Raw genomic sequence first — 19,695 nt, forward strand, 5'->3', positions numbered from 1 at the left:
CTCAGAGCTCAGCTCCTCGGTGTGCGGCTCATCAGTATTTCTTCCTGGTGAATTGACACCTTTTCCATGTACAGTGTCCTTCTTCGTCTCTCACGATCGTGTTTGACTCAGAGTTTCCGTTGTAAGATCCTCTGTCTCCACCCGGGTCCCTTTTGCTTATGATTTGCATGGATTAACTTTTTCCATTCTTTGACATTTAGTCTATTTGTATCTTTAGATCTAAAATAAGTCTTTTGTAGATAGCATATAGATGGATTTTTTCTTTTTTAATTCATTCATTAATTTATGCCTTTTGATAGAAAAGTTTGATCCATTTACATTCAAACTAATTACTGATACTTTTTATTGTTTTTGTTTTCTGCACTTCATAGCTTTTTTGGTCCCTTATTTCCTCCATGGTCATCTTTTATCCTGTCTAGTTGATTTTTGTAGGGGTGTGTTTTTATCTTCTTCTCATTTCCCTTTGTGTATATGCTATAGATACTTAAGACAGGTTCTAGAGGTAAGAGAAATAGTCTACTGATACTTAAAAATATATATTAAAACATAAATATTTCTAACATAAAGCTAACATGGGAACAACATATCATTCTGTATTCATAGCCATCTTATTTGAATTGATACCAACTGAAGTTCAATTGCAAACAAAAAGTCCACCCTGCCCAGCTCTGCCCTCTCCAAAATTATATCTTTATATGTTGTGCACTTGCTAACATAGATTCATAATTATTTTTGTACTATTATTCATTCTTTCTTTGTCAACCTTATCATTTTGTCACTACGTCATTTTCTTGATCAGTTCTTGCTCTCTGTTTCCCCCCAGCTCTTTGAGCATATTTAAGATATTTTTGTAAGGTCACTTTCTATTAAGTCCAATATCTGGGCTTCCTCAGGGATAGTTACATAGTTACTGTCGCTTTATTTTGTTCCTTCACATGAGCCCTGTTTTCTGTTTCTTTGTTGTAATTTTGTTGTTGTTGTTGGAAGTTGGAGCACTGGAAAAAATACCAGCTCTTTCTCCTTTGCAGACTGGTCGAGGAGGGACCCTTCAGCAAGGTGGAAGCTCAGGCTGCTCAGGTCTTTTCCGAGCTCTAATCTTCCCTGAGTCTGCATGTGGCTTTCTGGATTCCTCACATACACAGCTGCTTTTGAGTGCCTGACTTTCCCAGGGTCTCTTGGCAGCTTTCATGAACAGGGAACACCGATGCTCCCTACCTAGGCTGGAGAGGGTGTAAGAAAGAAGAGCCTGAGGTCAGAGTGGGGTAAGCAGCGAGCAGTCCAGGCAGCCCTGCCACAGGCCAGGATGTCCTAAGCAAAGTCTGCTTGCTCTCTCTGGCTCACCATCTGTGCCAGGGACAGAGCGGGGCTCCAGTGAGGACTAAAGCCGCGGAACTGTTCCTACTGTTCTGGAGTGGCTTTTCCTTAACCCAATGCTCCCTTGGTTGCTCTAACCCTTGGCTCTTTTCCAGAGCTGCCGCTCTATGGCTTCGGCCAGTCTCTGGTGGTCTGCGTGCTGCTTCCCGGGAGGAGCCAGAGCTTGGAGCTTCTTAGTTTGCAGCTTGGCTTCTGTCACTCCTCTTGCGGACGATACATAGGAAGGGCTCAAATGTCCAACCTGTTCAGGCTGCGAGGAATGAACAGCACCGCCGTATGGACACGCGGGCAGGGACATGTCATGGGCCATTGGGCTCTGAAATGGCCTTGGGGAATGGAGGACTTCTGAGCTCAAAGACAGGAAGAAGCAGCCAGGAGAGGGACTGAGGTGGAGAACCTGGCTTGTCCTGGGCCCGGATGAAGGGATGGTGTGGGCGGAGCCTGGGCGGCCTGGGGCTCAGTGCGCGGGAGGCTGGGACCAGCTGTGAAGTTGGGGACCTGTTCTGCCTGGGATGGGAACACGCGGAGAGCTTTAAGAACTAAGGCGCTCTTGTGAGTTTTGTTTCAAAACAAGCATGCTGTGTAGATAAGGCCCAGAGCAGACGCAGGGAGACCAGCCAGCAGCCGGTGCAGCCTCCTGGGGGAGATGGAACCGGCCTGGGAATTCCGGGCAGCCCTTGGCAGGGGACAGAGCGGGCGGTGAGATCAGTGAGAACCGCCTGGTATAGCATCCCTGAGGGTTTTCAGAGGTGACCAGGGAACAGCCAGGGTCAAGTTAAACCCAGTGTAGGGCGGGGACACCTGGGGCTTCTGTTGCTGTATGGGGGCTCCGCCTCCCCCAGATGGGGGATAGGAAGGCGACCCACACCTCTGAGGTTTGCCAAGCTGGCATCTGAATGGTTGGTGTTTTTTAAACGGGAACTGAACTGCCAAGAGGATGGGGAAGCTGGGGCCCAGGGAGGAATGTGGCCTTAGCCACACAGACGTGGTCCCCCTAGGTGAGGACGACTCAGGGACCATGTTACTCAGTGCCCACTGATAATGCAGCGTCAGTGTTTGCAGTGTGTCTGAGGCAAAACACAAGGATTCGGAGTTGGGCTGGGCTGGCCAGAGTCCTGCCCCAATTCATTCTCCGTGTGATGCGGAGCAGGCCTCTGTGCCTCTCTGAGCCTCGGTCTCTTCATCCATCTCATTGAGGTGCCAAGGGTCCCCAGAACACTGGTTAATGTGAACTATGTGAGCGGGTACACAGAGGGCCCTTGATAAGGCTCCTGGCTCATAATCAGGGCTCCATCATTGACCTTTGGGATAACATTGCTAATTGCCAGGGCAGCTAATTATTATCAGGGGATCCTGCTTATAATTTTAGGCATCCAGCAGAACCACAGACTCAGGCTTGGTCCAACATCAGGGACTGTCAGCGTGGTCCACCTCTCCTGTTCCCTCTGTCCCAGACACAGAGCTCTGTTCTCAGGCCCTGCAGCCTGTCTGAAGTTCAAGGTGAAAAAATGTCAGGGTGAAAGGGCAGGAAGGAAAGATCACCTGCAACAGGGAGGACTGTGGAGAGGTCACCCGTGCTTGATGGACAGGTGGCATTTGAGTGGGCCTGCAGGGTGGTTGGAGCCACACGGGCCAAGATGGCACTCCGGAGGAACCCAGGAGCCTCGCCGAGGTTCAGAGGTGGAAAGGTGTCTTACTTCCAGGCAGAAGAGAAGAACTCATTCTAGCTGCAGTGAAGAGCTTGAGACTGGAGGGGGGATACAAGGAAATAAAAGTGTCAGGTGGTGGCGGGATCTTGATGCCGGGGGTGGGAGGGGGATTGGATCTGCGCCTTGGAGCTGGTGAGGAGGGAGCTGTGACTGTTTCTGAGGAAGGGAGAGTCGCCCCCAGAGCTGAGATCCAGGAAGACCACTCTGTCTGCCTGAATACAGGCAAGAGGTCCAGAGAGCTGCCTCAAGCCATGATAGGGATCTAGGCCAGGGATTCTGAGGATCACCTGGGATGGGGGTGCTGCTGAGGGCAAGATTCTGGGGGTTGAAGGCAATAGAATCAATAAGTCTTGGCAATGAACTTGAAGAGGCAGGGGAGACGGGGACCCAAGCCTGACTCCCAGATCTCCCGCTTGAGTATCTGAATGGTTGAGATAAGACTCAGGGTGGAAAGAGGCCTTGGGAGAATGTCAGCCAGAGTTTCATTGCTGTGACAAAATACCTGAGGAAATCAACTTAGAGAAGGAAAGGTTTCTTTTGGCTCAGGTGTCAGTCCACAGTCAGCTGGCTCTGTTGAGGGGGACTGGAAGTGAGGCACAACATCACAGCAGAGCCAAACTGGGAACCCGAGCGGATCAATCCATGGATTGATCAGCACCCCCATGAACCAAACTTCTCAAAATCCCTACCTCCAGACATGGCCTCAACCCGGGAGCCTCTGCAGGACATTTTAGATTCAAACTGTCACGTGGAGGAAGATGGCAGGGGCGGGGGCTGCCCTGGATACACCTCACTAGAGAAGTTGGCAGGCATCTGTGGCACATGGACTTGGAGGAAGGTCTCAGGATCGGGCCTGGGTGTTTGATGATGGTCATAGTCCCAAGTTTGGCTGGCTTGTTGAGGGAGACAGATGGAGGGGAGGGGGCATGGTAGGGACACAGGCCGCTGCTGTCCCTCTGGCCCATGTGTGCCCCCCAGGCTTGTCCCTGTCCACCCCCCACTTCCTCTCATCTGACTTCCTTTCTGGCCTTCGTTAGCTGCGTCATTTTAGGGAACTTGGAAACCAGGCCTCGTGTCTTAAACTTACAAAATTATACACTCCAATGAGCCGGAAAGGGGTTTTTTGGAATAATTCTATTGAAAATATGTGGGTTTTCGCCTTGAAATGATCTTCCTGAAATTATCCCCTTTCTCTCTTTATAAATATTAAAAAGAAGGAATCAGAGCTTAGTGCTTTAAATCCCTATTCAGAGACTTTCTCTTCTGCCTCCCAGGAAAGCAACCAGTCGTTTCTGAGAAGAAAAAGAGGAGGCTGGCTCGGTTCCCTGTAACGTGATATTGCACCCCACCCCAAAAGTCACCTTTTGGGGTGGCCCTGACCAGCTGTCCTCATCCCCCCTCAGCTAAGTCAGGCCCCAGGATTGGCTGGAATGCTGTGTGTCCATGTGGGAGTGTGGGACAGAACGCGGCAGGGCCCAGGAAGCTTGGAAAGAGGAAGAGGAGGGAGGTGGACAGAGAGAAGTAGACAGGCAGGAGTCGGGAGAAGAGGGAGAGGGAACGGGAGGCACCCAAGGAGCCAGGGAGATGGAATAGGGTGGGGGGTGGGGGGAGAAAGAGGGGTGGAGAGAGGGAGGGAGGGGGGAGGGAGGGAGAAAGTAGCACACAGATGCAGAAACAGAAAGGGGAACAGGAATAGAGACACTGGGAGGTTAGGGGAAGAGACAGGCAGAAAGTAAGTCACAGAGACAGAGATGGAGGGAGACAGAGAGACTCACAGATGGAGATGATACAGATGGACAGATGGGGTAGAAAGGAGCCAGAGACTGTAGGTCCGAGACGGAGGCAGGAGAGCGAAACCCCATGTGCAGGGTCCTGCAGGAGGGCGGGCAGGGGCCCAGGGGCCCAGGGGCCCTGCACACTCAGGCTTTGCGTGAGTGGAGCCTGGATCCCACACATGGCGGCATCGGAGGGAGGGGGCCCCTCATTCCCAGCCTGCCCCTCCCTCCCGTGTGCCCTCAGTCCTGGCCTCTAGCTAGGCCTCCACGGTGGCTGATCCCGGAGGGACAGGCAGAGCTCAGAGGCGAGCGTTGCCCAGGCTTGGCAGGCGGGCGGCCTGAGTCTCAGTTTTGCTGGTCACTGTGGTGTCACCTTGGGCACCTGCTCAGTCTTCGGGAGCCTTGACATTCTCATTTGAAAAATGGGGGCATCAATACTTCTGTCCTCGGGCACCATAGTGCCCATAGGAAGCATCTTCTGGGGACAGCAGGTGCCCACCGTGGAGCCATTGACGTCATGCTCAGCTATCAGCCTTGCGTGAGCGCTCAGTTGACCAGCACTGACCCTGGAGACCTGGGGTAAAGCCAGGTACCTCACAGGCACCTCGAAAGGGAACAGTCAGAGGAGGGCGGAGTGGGAGGTCGTCCTGGGTGGGAGGGTTCCCGAGACGGCTTTCTCAGGCAGCCACGGTGGGTGCAGTAGGCAGTGGAGGGACTGGTGACTTCGCTGAGCTGCCCTCCCTGAGGTGTGACCTTGAGCCCCTCCAGGGCTCCTGCCTGCCCGGCTGCCCGAGTGGGGGGGTCGCACTCCATGCTCCGCGAGGGCCTTTTGAGTCCCCAACGTTCAGGGGTTCTCAAAGTCTACGACTGTAAGCAGCCTGACCTCAGAGGGGGGCAGGAGGGTGTCCCGAACTCCCCCCACCCTCCTGCCAAGTCTGCGGCGGGAACAGAGGCCGCGGGCTCAGAAGGATCTGTCACAAAGCGCGGCGGTGGGTTACCGGTTACCACATAAGCCAAGCCCTTGATCTGCCGTGTTTGAGGAAACCCTTTGTTCCTTTCAAGTCTCTATTCTCTCAGCCAGGGCTGGTACAGGGACCGAAGCAGTGAGTTTTCTCTTTCTTCTTTTTCTTTTTGGATTTTTAAAAATAACTGGCTTGTGCGTCCAGGCAGTATTCCAGAATTGGGTTCCCAGGCTGGGGTTCAGGGCCAGGGACTCCCGCAGCCCCTTAACCCCCAATGGCCTGGGAGGAGGGAGGGCCTGAGACTCATGGGGGAGGGGGGCTAGTGGGTGCCCTCCCTGAAGTCCCAGGCTCGGGGACCCGTGCTGTGAGGCGAGAATGAAGGACCCAGACAGAACAATGGGGGTTCCCACCCTGGCAGCAGCACCCCCAAGCTGGCTGGCCAAGCCTGGTACACCCCTGTCTTCTGGACCTCATTTTTTTTTTTTTTTTTTTTTTTCAGTGTTAAGCTTAGGGGCTGCAGCAGACATGGCTGATGGCTCCATTGCTGAGTCCATTGCAGACACGGTCAACCCATGGCCTTTCCCCACGCCCCTCGGATGGGCCCGAGCATCCCCTATAGCCCCCAGCTCTGGGTGTCTACTCCCATCACATCTGGCCTGCCCAGTGAAACCCACCCCCCAGAGCCGAGGCAAGATCACCTCTAAGGCACCGACAGGAAGTGGACATGCAATAAATACTTGGTGAATGGACCATTTTTTCCCCTTCTTTTTTTAGCCTTCACTACATGCCAGGCACTCTTCTAAGTACTGTTTCTAAAAGTGAACAAAATCAAGTTCCTGACCTCAATCTAATGTGTGTGGGGGAGCCGGGCAGTAAACAAATAAGCAGAGAGATATATTTCATGTCAGGTGGTGATCAGTGCTATGAAGAAAAATGAACAAGAGAGAAGCAATAGGAAGTGACAGGGCACGTGTGGAGGGAGGGGCGGGGGACCCTGTGGATGACATGCTCAGGAAAGGCTTTGGAGGAGGGGACATGGGAGTCCAGAACCCAACAAAGTGAGGGTCTCCTGGGATCCTATCCTTCCAGATTTTGAGTCCCAGTTGGTCTGAGTGCAAGATTTTATTACTTTTTTGTTGAGTAAGAGTCTAGAATCCCAGGAATCTAGGAACCTATAATCCAAATTATAGATGCTCACTGCTCTTAGATTCCCTGACAATGCTTTTACTATTCCGTGACTCTGAAATTCTAGGATTCACTGAAGCATCGTTTTGCCTGAATAGACCAGGATTCATTGCCTACCCTCTCCTCACCACCCCTAGGATACGGAGCTGAAAATAGAAACAGTGAAAACAAGAAGCCATTCCAGCTCTGAGTGCCATAGTAAACAAATGGTCCAATGTTGCTCGGGTAGTTTAATTGCTGCAGCTCCAGACAAGCCCATTCATGAAGGATCTTCAGTTGATGGAGGGGAGGAGTGAGGACAGGGACAGGGGGTGGCTCGTGGCTGGCCCTGGGGGAGGTCTGTGCCCCTGCCACACCTAAGGCTGTGCTCTGGGGAGCAGGTTGACTTTGGGTAATGAAAACCCTGGTTGGCTGGGTCAGGCCCTTTAGCCACTGGGAACCAAGATGGCGGAGACGTTAATAGGCGAGTAAGGAAAGTTGACACCAGAGCCAAACCTGAAGACTGCTGAGGATGCCGGGTGGGCAGAGAGCTGGGAAGGCAGGCCCCAGGCACAGGGAATAGCAGGTTCAAAGATCCCGGGGCTAGAGAGAGCTGGGCAGGTTTCCTGGGTAGTTGGAGCATAAGACAGTGAGGAGATGTGATCCAAGGGGGAGGAAGGGGCCATCGTATTCCATAGGGATTTGGAGATCAGGGTTGGGAATGTGGGGACTACTGGAAGGTTCTAAACAGGGAAATGACATGATGTCATTCCATACTTAAAAGATTCCCAAGTTCTCTGAGTAAAGTGGATAACCAGGGACAAGAGTGAAAGCTGGACCAGTGGAAGATCACCATGTGGTTTTCCAGTGGGAAATGATGGGGGCAAGGGTCCATCTCTTCATCCATCCCTTCTTTCTCCCCTCCTGGGTTTCCATCTCTCCCTCCTCCGATCTCTTCCTCCATCCATTCATTGAGGGGAGTCGGGTGATGTGCCGAGATTACAAGGATGGATTCAAAGCAGTGCCCAACTGTGAGGAGCTCCCGAGACAGCAGGGTACAACAGGGTGCGAGGCCGTGGTCCAGAGCTCCGGTCCAGGAATGCCCAAAGCTCGCAAGAGCTCACGGGAGGTCATTGCCGGTCCCTGGGAGGCGAGTGGAGACCTCTTGGAAGAGATGCTGAGGTTTGAGTTGGGACTCTTGGAGGAGCCAGGTGAAGATGAGGAGGACGCACCAGTGAGTGTGGACTGCCTGGGACCCATGGCTGGCGGGGGCGGCTGGAGGGATGCTGGGGAGAGGAGTCTGGGCCCCTGGGGGCAGGGGTGGCCAGCCCCTTCCGCTCAGCTCCGCCTGCCCAAGCCAGAGCTGAGTAATTTAATTAAGTGCCAGCTCTCAAACAACATGCAGCTGTTTAGCAGATGTCTCCTTCTACCCCAGATGGAGGTGCATCTTGGCGAGGTACTGCATTTCCTGGGCTTCTAATCTCAAGGCTGTGGAAGCGAAGGAATTCGAGTGGCTGCCATTGTCTTTAATGGCCATCATTCACGCCATGCCCCCTCCCCGGCACCTCCACGTCACACATTCCTGTGGCTTCCCTTTGGATTGGAGGCAGAGAGGCCCGCTAGCAGGAGGACTGGGGGCTGGGCAGGCTTGTCATCACTCAGAAAAACAAGAGAGAACGGGAACTAAAAAGTCGCCAACCTCCAGGGCCTCCAAGACCTTTCATGATGGTGGAAGCTAGCTTCGCCCCAACTTTCTTGAAAGGGGTACAAATAATAAGTGCTCTCTATTGAACAAGTGCTATACTGAGTCTCTGATTCTTTGCAATAGCCAAGCATGGTCCTGCCCCAGGGTCTTTGCCCTTGCCAACTCTCTGGCTGGAAATGTTCTTCCTCCCAGGCAGCTTACTCCCCTATGTTCTTCTGGTCCCAGTTGAAATGTTACCTCCTTGGAGAGGCCTTCCCTGACAACCCTGCGTAAAATAACACCCTTCTTCGCCATTCTCAACCTCCTGCCCTAGCTTTAGTATTTTTTTAAGAGGTGTACAGCTGGCCTCTTGTATCGATGGGTTCCACAGTCACAGATTTCACTGCAGAGTGAAATTGTTTAAAATAAGATCTTTCTTGTCATTATTACCTAAACAATACAGCATGACAGCTACTTATAGTTATTCTAATTATTTAATTTGGGCTTATAATTAATCCAGAAATGATTTAAAGTATGCAGGGGTACAAATACCCCACCATTTCATAGAAACGACTGAGCATCTGTGGACTTTGGTATCCACGGGGGTCCTGGAAGCCATCCCTCTGGGATACTGCGGAATGACTATGTTTGTTGAGTGTCTGTTTCTCTTTCCAGATTTTAAGTCTCCAAGGACAGGAATTTTCGTCTGCTCCATTCATCGTGGCCCCCCAGCCCTCAAAGCAGTGCTTGACACAAGACGGAGTTTTCTAAATATTGGTTTAGTGGATGGAGGAATGATGGATGGATCTTCACACAGGAGGAGAGTGCTGGAGGGAAAAGCACCTTCCTTAGGGTCACACGGCCGGCCAGGGCGGGCTGGGATTCCGATTCGGGTCCGTCTGATTCTAAAACTCTGCCTCCTTCCCTTCTTCTCCAGGGCACCAGGGTAGTCTTCCTCTGTTCCCACGCTCCGTGCCGCCTCTCCCTCTAGAGTGGCGGTCCCATTCAGAGCTGAGTTGTCTGTTTTGTTCACAGCTGGATCTCCAGCACCCAAACGGAGCCTGACACCCAGGAAATGCCTCACAAACAGAGGCTGGATGAAGGAAGGAAGGTCCTGGGGTCTCCACACCCTTGCTGCGGCCCCGCCTGGGTGGGAGGGTGAGGAGAGGCAAGGCACTTCCCTAATCCCGCCCACATACTGGCTTCTCTTGTCATCTGGGAAGCCAAAATGCTAAGAAAGCTTGTGTCATGCCATTTTACAGAAGGGGAAGTTGAGTTTAATCAGAGAGGTGATTTGCCCTGCCCAAGGTCACCCAGCCAATGAGTGGAGCCCAGGTCTCCAGAGCTTATTTGTCATCCAAGAGGGTTAAAGCTCGCTCCACCCACCAGAAGGCAAGAGCTACCTGGCCAGGAGGTCCACGCAGAACCTACTGGAGCCAGCGCCTCCCCCTCAAGGTCGGTGCTGTTAGGGCCAATGTGAAACGCACCTTTAATTCACTACTCCCCAGTTCTGTCCATTCAAGTGAAAACTTTCATGTTATTTTCACCCAAATCCCCCGTCGACTTCAATGGAAGCTTTGAATCCATGAGGAAGGTCAGAAACCGTTTTAGGAGGTAGCGGCAGCGCCTGATGGAAATCACATTAGCATATTCATTATCATCAGAACCCTCTGAATGTGTTTTTTAGCTGTTCCCTTAAAGTGAGGAGGGGACAATGGCTCCTTTCTGCCCACGGATTCCTGGGTCCTAAGCTAGGCTGTGGCCGGTCCCATGTGCTTCTCTGCGCTCCCCAAATGGCAACGGTGAACCCGAACCCGCGTTGCATAAGGTAAGGGGGAAATGTCCTCCTCCAGGAGTCCTGGTGGTGAATGGAGCTCATTGTCTGGGTCGGAGGAAATGTTTCTTCCAGTCCTTTAGCCCCAGGGATGTGGTCAGGAAACAAAAGACGAGGCTAAGGGGCACGTGGGGCACGCCTGCCATCCTCGGGAGGCTGAGGTAGGAGGACTGCAGGTTCCAGAACAGCCTCGACAACTAAAGGAGGCCTTGTCTCAAAAATAAAAAGGGTCGGGGATGTAGCTCAGTGGCAAAGCACCCCTGGTTCAATCCCCAGTCCTCCCCCCTCCCAAAAAAACAGAGTTGCTACACTGCCTTCTGAGGAGGCTGGGCCTGGTTAACAAGCGGCCCCTGAGGGCCCTGAGGGACCAGGGTGAGTCTGGGTTGTCACAGTGCTTGTTGAACTCCGGCTAAGGCCAGGACCATCTGGGGAGCATTTTGTGACAATCCATACCCAGCACCCGCCACCAGAGCAATCTGGACCCCAATCTGAGTTAGTGTGTGTGGGTGGGGTGGTGGGGTGGGTGGGCACCTGGGTATCAAAGGTTTTCGGTGTCCCCAGATGACTCCAGTATGCTGACAGGCAGCGGTGAGCAGAGCTGAGCTGCTGTCTTCTCAAACCTGAGGTGAGGGGAACAAAGAAGTTCTGGGGTGGGTGACGGTGGGGAAGAGGGGCGACAGGAAGTCCTCTGGGGATGTGCCAGGGTTAGAAAGGACTTGGGGGAAAAAACAATCTCTCTCTCTCTCTCTTTTTTTTTGCAGGGGGCAGGTACTGGGTATTGAACTCTGGGGCACTTGACCACTGAGCCACCTCCCCAGCCCTATTTTGTATTTTATTTAGAGACAGGGTCTCACTGCGTTGCTTAGCAACTCACTTTGGCTGAGGCTGGCTTTGAACTCACGATCCTCCTGCCTCAGCCTCCTGAGCCGCTGGGATTACAGGCGTGTGCCACCACATCCTGCTTTCTTCCTCCCTCCCTCCTTCCTTCCTTTCTTCCCTCTTTCTTCTTCTTCTTCTTTTTTATTTTTTAAGGAAGTTTTCAAACTACAGAAAAGTGGTCCCAGGTACCTATTGGCACATCGGGTGTGTGTCTCAGCCAGGTCTCACGTGACGTGCCTGTGACTCGAAAGGGGATATCAAGTCGGTAGCTGGACGTGAGTCTGCAGTGCCAGGGACAGGACTGGCCTGGAGTCACCCGCAGGGCAGTGACCACGAAGGGCATCACTGTAGACGGAGCAGGTCTCTGGGGCCTCCTCACCGGCAGGCTATGCAGAGGGCAGACCCGGAGACACAGGAGTGGTTGGAAAATGGGCAGGCCTTTCGGCCAGACATCAGAGAACAGAGTGGAGCCCCTGGAAAAGCCTGCGGGACCCAATGCGCAGGAGACGAGTTCGTTCACGGTCACTCAGCTGCAGGGCTTAGGCTTCAGGGTCTGAGCCGCCTCGCGGGATGGCGCTGCAAACCAGGCAACTTGGCGGGCAGCCTTTGGGTCAGGCGGCGCCTCCTGCTCCAATCAGTGTTGAGGTGGTCGTGGCGACGGTGTGCCCGCAGAGTCAGCAAGGGGAAGGATGGCGTTCATCCTATCCGTGTGGCCTATGATGGAGACGGACTCTGGATCAGACCACCTGGGATCCGGTTCAGGTTCGACCTCCACCGTTTCCCACCGTGTGGGCTCAGGCATCTTGTTGGACCTCACTGTATGCCCATCTTTACATCAATCAGGAGGAAATAATAATGTTACTTAACATCTTAGGGTTGTGGTAAGGAATGCATAAGCTAATGGATGAACTGTTCATAGCACAGAATTTAATGAGGACCCAAAAAATGCCAGTCGGTGTAGTTATGACCACTGGTCGATCAGTTCATCTGCATTCAGTTGGGTACTTTCAAGGCACATTCTCCCTTGATTCCTAACAGAATCCTAAAGAGATAGGGCCTCTTGTCAGTCCTACCTCGTAGATGTGAGAACGGAGGTACGGAGATTTCTCCGTGGCCTTTCCAAAGGCCCTTCAGCCAGTAAAGACTGGAGCTGGTTCAAACACTGGTTTGTCTGACTCCAGAACCAGTGGTCTTGGTCACCCCATCCCCAACAGGGCACCGTGTGAAATGCTGGCCCCGGGCCACTTCCTCAGTGAGGCTATGAGCAGGAGCCCTGCAGATGGTACTGTGCTAGTCTTGACCTTGCTGCAAACCCCAGATCTCCTGGCCCTCCAGGAGATGATGCTGTTGAAGTGGGGGTTGCAGCCCCCTGGGGCTCCAGGGGAGGCTGCCTCAGCCCTCCTCCTATGTGGTCCTCAGCATTTTGATTGGCTAACAGAGCAGAGACTATTCCCCCCATTTGACAGATGCAGAAACTGAGACTCAATAAAAGGGACGAACCAGGATTTGAACCTAGGTTTGTCTCTCTCTTTCTCCTCCCCCTTCCTCTCTGCAGGGGCAAAATTGAACTTGAGAAGTTCTGGGCTTTGCTGTGGGTTCTTGAACAAAGGTAAAAACTGCAGTCAGAAGAGTACTTTGGAGCTGGAGGTGGAAGGAGACTCAGTTCATTGGTCTGGATTCAGGCTTTTCCACCCAAGGCTCTTGGCTCACCTGTGTGTCCACCAGAACACACACCAAGTCTGGCCCTGTTGGTTCTCCATGGATGTCTTCCATCAGCAGGTGCTGGCTTCCCAGGAGCAGGCAGGTCAGCACGCATCTGAGTCTTCACCTTCTCCCTGCGTGACCTGGGTCAAGGTGGCTGACCTCTCTGTTTCCTCACCTGTGATCCTTCCTCCAAGGGTTAGGGTGCCAACTGAGTGAGATGCGTGGGTAGGGAGCTTGGTGCATTGCCGGCTGTGCGGTGAGTGCCATTACTGTCGTTTCAAGAATGACAATCTCATGGTCCTCACAAGAAAAACTTCAGATCCTTGCTGTTGGCATGGGAATGATCAGAAGATTTGCCTTTTAGGAACACAAGACATAATAATAAAGGCAAGATGATTTTGATGACAGTGTGGGGGATGTAGTAGGAGGGACAGAGAGATAGTGACACATATCTGCTGGGAATGTGTTTGGCTGTTGGTAGCAAAAAAATAGTAATAATAATTCCATGGTGGAACAAATTTCTAGTTCTTCCTCAGTACCCACACTCCTCTTCTTCCTTAGTCAATGGAATCCCTAATTTTAAGCTGAGCACATGTCATCCTGGAGTAGACACTAGTTGCTAGCTTCCCTTGAAGCTAGAACTAGGTATGGCCATGTGAGTTCCAAAGAGTGGGCAATGTTGTAAGTAAATTCTAGAATATGTCTTTAAATAGAGGGTAAACACCTTGTGCCTCTCTTTCTTCTTGCTAGCCAGAATATGAGATGTGATGGCTACCTCTCGAGCAGCCATCTTGGGCCATGTGGTGCATTAAAAAGTCCTGCAGAGGAAGAGTCTATTTTCCCTGCATTTGAATCTGGGATGGACTGTGATTACTTTGACCAATAGAGTATGGTGAAGATGATGCTAAGTCACTTCTAGGCCTAACCTTAAAGGGACTGGCCCCTTCTGCCATGGCCCTCTTAAAGCCATGAGCTGCCGTGGACAAGGTCAGCTACCCTGCTGGAGTGGCTCCCTGGAGAGACCCCGAGTCTATATGAAGAGGGACTCAGCTGACCTCAGCATTCCTGTACCCCAATAAATCACCAGGGAACCAAACAGAACCATCTGGATCCTCCAGATGGGCTCAAGCATTGGTCAAATGTGACTGAGTGACTCTCGTCGTTCCGACTCCATGGATCCTTGACAGATCATCCGACTGAGCCCTGTCCACGTTTCTGACTCACGAAGTGGTAAAAAATAAAATGGTTGTAGTTTGGGGGCAGTTTGTAAGGTGGTGATACACAATGAACCCAGACCAGTGGGTGGAAGTTGTCTGCTGACAGCACCAATCCAGCCCTGGCCTGGCTCCCTCCTCCCTTCTTACTGCACGAGACAAATAAACCTTGTTTGTTTGAGCCATGACGACACTTCGGTTATTGTTGGGGCCTCAGTTTACCCACCAATGTAAAATGGAGCATTTATCTTCTCCTTCTGGCCTCCCGAAGGTACCTGAGGAGTGAGCCTGCATCAAGAGGGGCAGGTGTACTGTAAGCAGTGCTTATGTCTCCGAAGACCAATTAATGACATGTGCAAACATTTATAATCCACTTAACACATCATAATGGGTGCAAGCTTGTCATGAACCGACTGCAATCGATTTTGGAACCAGACACGTTGGGGCCATCGGCTCAGCCCTGTTACTTTCTAACTTGACGAATTGGGCCAGTCACTAAATCTCTCCAAGACTTAGTTTCCTCATCAATAAAACACAGACGTTGTGATTTCCCCCACAGAGTCTGTGTGAGGATTAAATTAAATGAGATTAATCCATCTATTTGATAAGGATTGAAGATCTCCTATGCGCTGGGCCACACCCACTCCTAATCCTGGTGAGGCTGGTGCCCACTCACCCCTAAATCTAAATATTTATAAGTTATAAATCAAGCTAATGCTGTGCTTAGAAAAAATGTTCTGTCCTTCTGCTGGGTAAGTGGAACTGCACAACTGCCTGGAGGACCAGGTTCAATGTAGACGCCTCAGGCTTGTCAGAGGCTGCAAGGAGATGGGTATGGAGAGCTGGTCCCGCCCTGCCCTCCCCCCAGTCCACCTCCTTCCCTTTTCACGGTCTGCTCCATCCCGGCATGTGTATGGACATCCCAGGCTGCATGCCCCAGCTCCACCCACATCCCACACTGCATAGTGACCCATGGCCACACCAGAGGCCAGAAAGCAAACCAGGAAGAGGCCCAGCAGCTGGCCTGGGACCTTGGGGCAGGGAACTCAAAGATCCCAGGAACCTGGAATAGTCTAGAAAGAGGATGTAGGCTTGGGCAGGTGTGTCCCCCCCCCCCCCCCCCAGCACTGTGGGGTGTGTGCTGTTGGAAGATGGGTAGAGGTCTGTTGAGCAGGGTGCCCCTTGCCCAGGTGCTGGGTATCCATGAGTAGATCAGGCAGATGCCATCCCTGCCCCCAGAAGGTGGGGAGCCACCTCTGCAGTGTAAGCCCCAGACTCAGCCCTGCTAAGACCGAGGGCTTAGTTGATCTGACATTTCCAAGTCTGTGTTGGAGACAAGGCTGGGGATGTGGTGAATGTCAATGCCAACCTCCTGGAAGCCAGAAGGCCAGATATGAGGGGGGTATTTAAGGCCTTCTCCAAGTCTAGTGGGCACAGCAGGGAGGGACCCCTCTACCCATCCACACCAGAGCACCACTGGGCACAGTGCAGCTCCCCCCAGCTCTCTGCTGGGTCTTCCAAGCCTGCCCACCCGGTTTCTGACCACGTCCAACCTCCTGGGTCATTGGTCTTCTGCAGCTCTCCCTAACTGGCCTCAAGGGCAGGCAAGTCCCCCTGGACCACCCTTGTGTTCATGAAATGCTCAGTCCATCCCTCCACCTTGAGGCCTTTGCCCTCACTGTGCCCTCCGCCTCGAGTGCCAACTCTTTGCCTGGCTGGATCCTGTCGCTGTTCAGGCCTCAACAAAGTGGCCCCATGCATAGAGATGTTGGCTGGCACCCGTGGGGAAGGAGCTCTCCTCCAGCCCTGCCTCTCTGGAGCATGATGACCTGTCAGCCTTTGCCCTTCTTCCTGGCACAGCCACAAGTACACAATGGAGTGATCCAAGGGCTCCACCTGGAGCTGAACTATCTGGGTCCAAACCCAGGCTCCACCATCTGCTGGCACCTCAGTATGTGGTTGGATCGATTTTCCCCTGAGTATATTGCTCAGCTTCCTATTTCCTTGGAATAGAAGATTCAACGTCCAAGTTCCTCTCTGTAAAAAGAGGTGAGAATTAATCTCATAGGTTTATGACGAGGCGATTCCACGCGGGAACGTGTACGTAATATTTAGAACAGAGGATGGCACAAGCGCTGCATTTGTTTGCTCTGATAGGAACACATGTTGCTATTCCAAGGATCGGTGTCTGTCTGTCTTCCTTCCCTCTCTGAAAGGCGACTTCCCTCCCAGCAGTCTCCTCGGCTGCACCGCCGCCTCCCACAGAGCCTGGATAAAGGAATTCCAGCAAGGAGCTGGCACGGGGTTGAGCCCTTATGCAAAACATCTCCCAGTGCATCTGGGGAAACCGAGGCAGGGGCGGGAGGCCCCTCGTCCTGGGTGATGCGAAGAGAGGGCCTGCGGGGACCAGCCCGCGCCGCCGCCTCCGGCAGCCGCTAGAGGAGCCGGGCTGGTGCGCCGCTGCCGCGCACCGGCCTTTTTGTTCCCGGCGCGTTTAAGTCTTTCAGGCCAAATAGAAGCGAGGCGGAAAAGCGGCGCCCAGCCCTCCTCAGCTGCGGTTTGGTCCTCCAGTCCCCGGCGCGGGAACAAAGGCATTTGCATGAAAACAGGAACTCAGTTTGCAAAAAGGACGAATTGGAGGGTGCGTCTGGCGCTCCAGCGCCCCACAGCTGTGCGCCTCTCCGGGGCGGGGAAGGAGTGGGGCAGGGAACCCGTCCGAAACCTTGCTCGGCTGACCGGAGGCGGGCGCTGCGGTCCGAGTGGCCCCGCACCCCGCCTCCTCCCCGGCCGGTGGCGAGGGCGCTTCCGCAGAGTCCTCCGGACCATTTAAGGAGGCGCGAGAGCAGGGCGCAGTGCCTCGGTGCGGTGGCCCCCGGAACCCGCCCCTGGGAGCGCAGAGGAGCCGGGCCGTAGGGGCCCAGCCGGTGGCAACGCTAGGTCTTACGACCCGGCCCACTCCACCCACAACCGCGGGGCTGAGTCACTCTAAGCCCCGGTCTCCCGGCCTGGCCAACCTGGCCCAGGAATGCCACAACACCTATCTCCAGGAAAAACAGGCTTTTCCGTGCCTGGCACGCAGAGGGCTCGGTTAATATGGGCTCCATTGCCGCGTTCCAAAGCTTTTTCTCATCTACCTCCCGTTTGAAAACCCTCCAGACAGCTCTTGGGGGCGAGATAAGTTAAGTGGTCTGAGCAGGGGGGTAGGAGCTGGAGAAATCTGGATTCAAATTCTGCTAGCCACTTACCAGCGTGTAACCAGGAGCAAGTGCCTCTGCCTCTCAGAGGCCTCAGCTTCCTTTTCTGTAAAATGGGGCATAACACAGTCTGCAAGGTGCTTAGTGCAAAGTCCCAAGTCAAGTCCTTAATTCTTTCTTAAAACCACCATTCCCAGTTTACAGATGTGGAGTCGCTCGGGGTAGGAAGGGGGCTTTCTCAAGATCACGCAGGGAGTGAATGGAACCCTCCAGGGGGCCTGATTATAGAGATTGCTAATTTTCAGCAGCCTGAAGGGCAAGTTCACAAATGGTTTGACAGAGCTGAGGAGAGGAGGGGAGGGACACGGAGCTGTGGGTCATCTAGATCTCCATCGCTCTGCCTGGCCTGGGACTGGAAGGGTAATGACTGGCCTGGATTGAGGTTCTGCGGGTGGGGTTTAAACCCACGCTGAGCTTTGAGACCTTTTTTTTTTCTTCTTCTTTACCGTAAAGGCCAAACCTCTTCTCAAAGAGCCAGCCTGCCGTTCTGGGCACAGACCCACAGTCCCTCCCTGGGAAGGAAGCCCCGCGCTGCCCTCCAGTGGCAGACGAGGTTGTGCTGGCCCCGTGAAGCTTCAAAACAAGGAAGCTGCTGCACTAGGCAGGAGATGGGAGCTGTTTGCCAGGGAGGAGGGGCGGGGAGAGAGGGAGAGGGAGGCACGGGGCGAGGGGGAAACGGGGCTCGTCCTGTGTTGCTATTTGTGGTCCCTGCGGATCTTGGGAATCTTGGAAACAGAATAATAAACTCTTGAGTTTGAAAGGCACCGGAGGTTCTACATTTTGCTTTTATTTATTTTTGAATAGATAACACATTTACATGATTCAAAAAAAAAAAAAAAAAAAAAAAAAAAAAGAGGAAAGGGAAGTCTCCCTTGGACTCTTTCATCAGCCACCGGTTCCTCTTCCTAGAGGCAGCCATTGTTCTGTGCCCGTGCATCCTCCCAGAGTTGGGGAGGATGCGCAGACATTTCACAGGGCCAGGAACTTCCTCTGCATGACGTACTTTTCTGCATCTAGCAGCTTCACGTAAAAACGTACCATGGAATTTGTTCTGTATTGGTTCCATAAGTGGCCTCATTCTGTTGCATGGTTATGTAATATTCCATTCTGCGGAGCTCCTAACATTATTCCATCAGTCTTCTGTTGATGAACCTGAAGCTGCTCCTAATCGTTTATAATCACAATGCCACAACAAATAATTTTGTCTATTGTAATACCCAGGTTCCAGTGAATCACAGGTATCGCTATGTAACAAACTACTCCCAAACTCAATGACTTTGAACAGAAAACTCTTGTTATTGCTCTGAAGAGTCAGCTGGATGATAGCACTGCTGATCTGGGCCAAGCTTGGCTAATTTTGCCTTAGCTCCTTGTCTGGGATCAGCCAGGGAGGTGCAGGGAGAGGCTAGGTGGTCTCAGGTGGTCTCAGTTGCATGTCTGGCAAAGGGCTAGTTCTGGGCTGTGCTATGAGGGGTGCATGGGTCCAGGGTCCCCCACATCCAGCAACACACCAAGGCCTCCTGAGACTCCGAGGTGAGTTTACTTCCTTAGCATCTTATCGCAAGCAAGCCTCAAGGCCAGAGCCAAGAGGTGGGGAAACAGAAACCACTCTTCCCAGGGAGGAACGGGCAAAGTCCTTTGCCAAGGGCGCGACGCAGTGGCCACTAAGGATGCATCAAATTATGCCATGTGCGTGTGTGAATGTGCCATGGTGGCATCCACCTTTACACAAGTCTGCAAAGTACCAATTTACACAGACAACAATAGATGGCCAGTGGAGTGGAGGAGGGGAAACCGGGTGAGGGCAAAGGGGGAGGGAGGGAGGAGCCCCTGGACCTGCAGTGGAACACATTTTATTCTGTGCATGTGTGATTATGCCAGGATGGGCCCCACCAGTATGTCTAGCCATGAAACATTAAAAATGTGCACTGCTAAAAACATTAAAAATGGCAGAAGGGACTGTATCTGAGTATAAGACGACTCTCCCTAACATCATCCCCCACCAAAAATACATTTAAAGACAATTTTTATTTTAGAATGAATTTTTCTTTTAGGATTTTAATTGTAGGTCTATAGAAATTCTGCACAAAAAAATTACAGAATTTCTATAATCCCTCACCCAGTTTCCTCTATTGTTGACAT

The 19,695-nt window shown here is 52.6% G+C and overlaps 1 long non-coding RNA gene across 2 annotated transcripts; it reads left to right on the plus strand.

Moving 5' to 3' along the window:
• Positions 1–9,300: 9,300 nt before the first annotated feature.
• LOC306653133 lies at positions 9,301–14,559 on the plus strand. Of its 2 annotated transcripts, none has more exons than XR_013761646.1 (3): positions 9,301–9,561; positions 10,356–10,496; positions 11,535–14,559. It is a non-coding gene; the product is annotated as an uncharacterized lncRNA (long non-coding RNA). The 2 variants fall into 2 exon arrangements; XR_013761647.1 differs by having other exon boundaries at positions 11,603–14,559.
• The last annotated feature ends 5,136 nt before the right edge of the window (positions 14,560–19,695 follow it).

The sequence above is a fragment of the Sciurus vulgaris genome (assembly GCF_902686455.1).
Source record: "Sciurus vulgaris genome assembly, chromosome: 2".
NCBI lineage: Eukaryota > Metazoa > Chordata > Mammalia > Rodentia > Sciuridae > Sciurus > Sciurus vulgaris.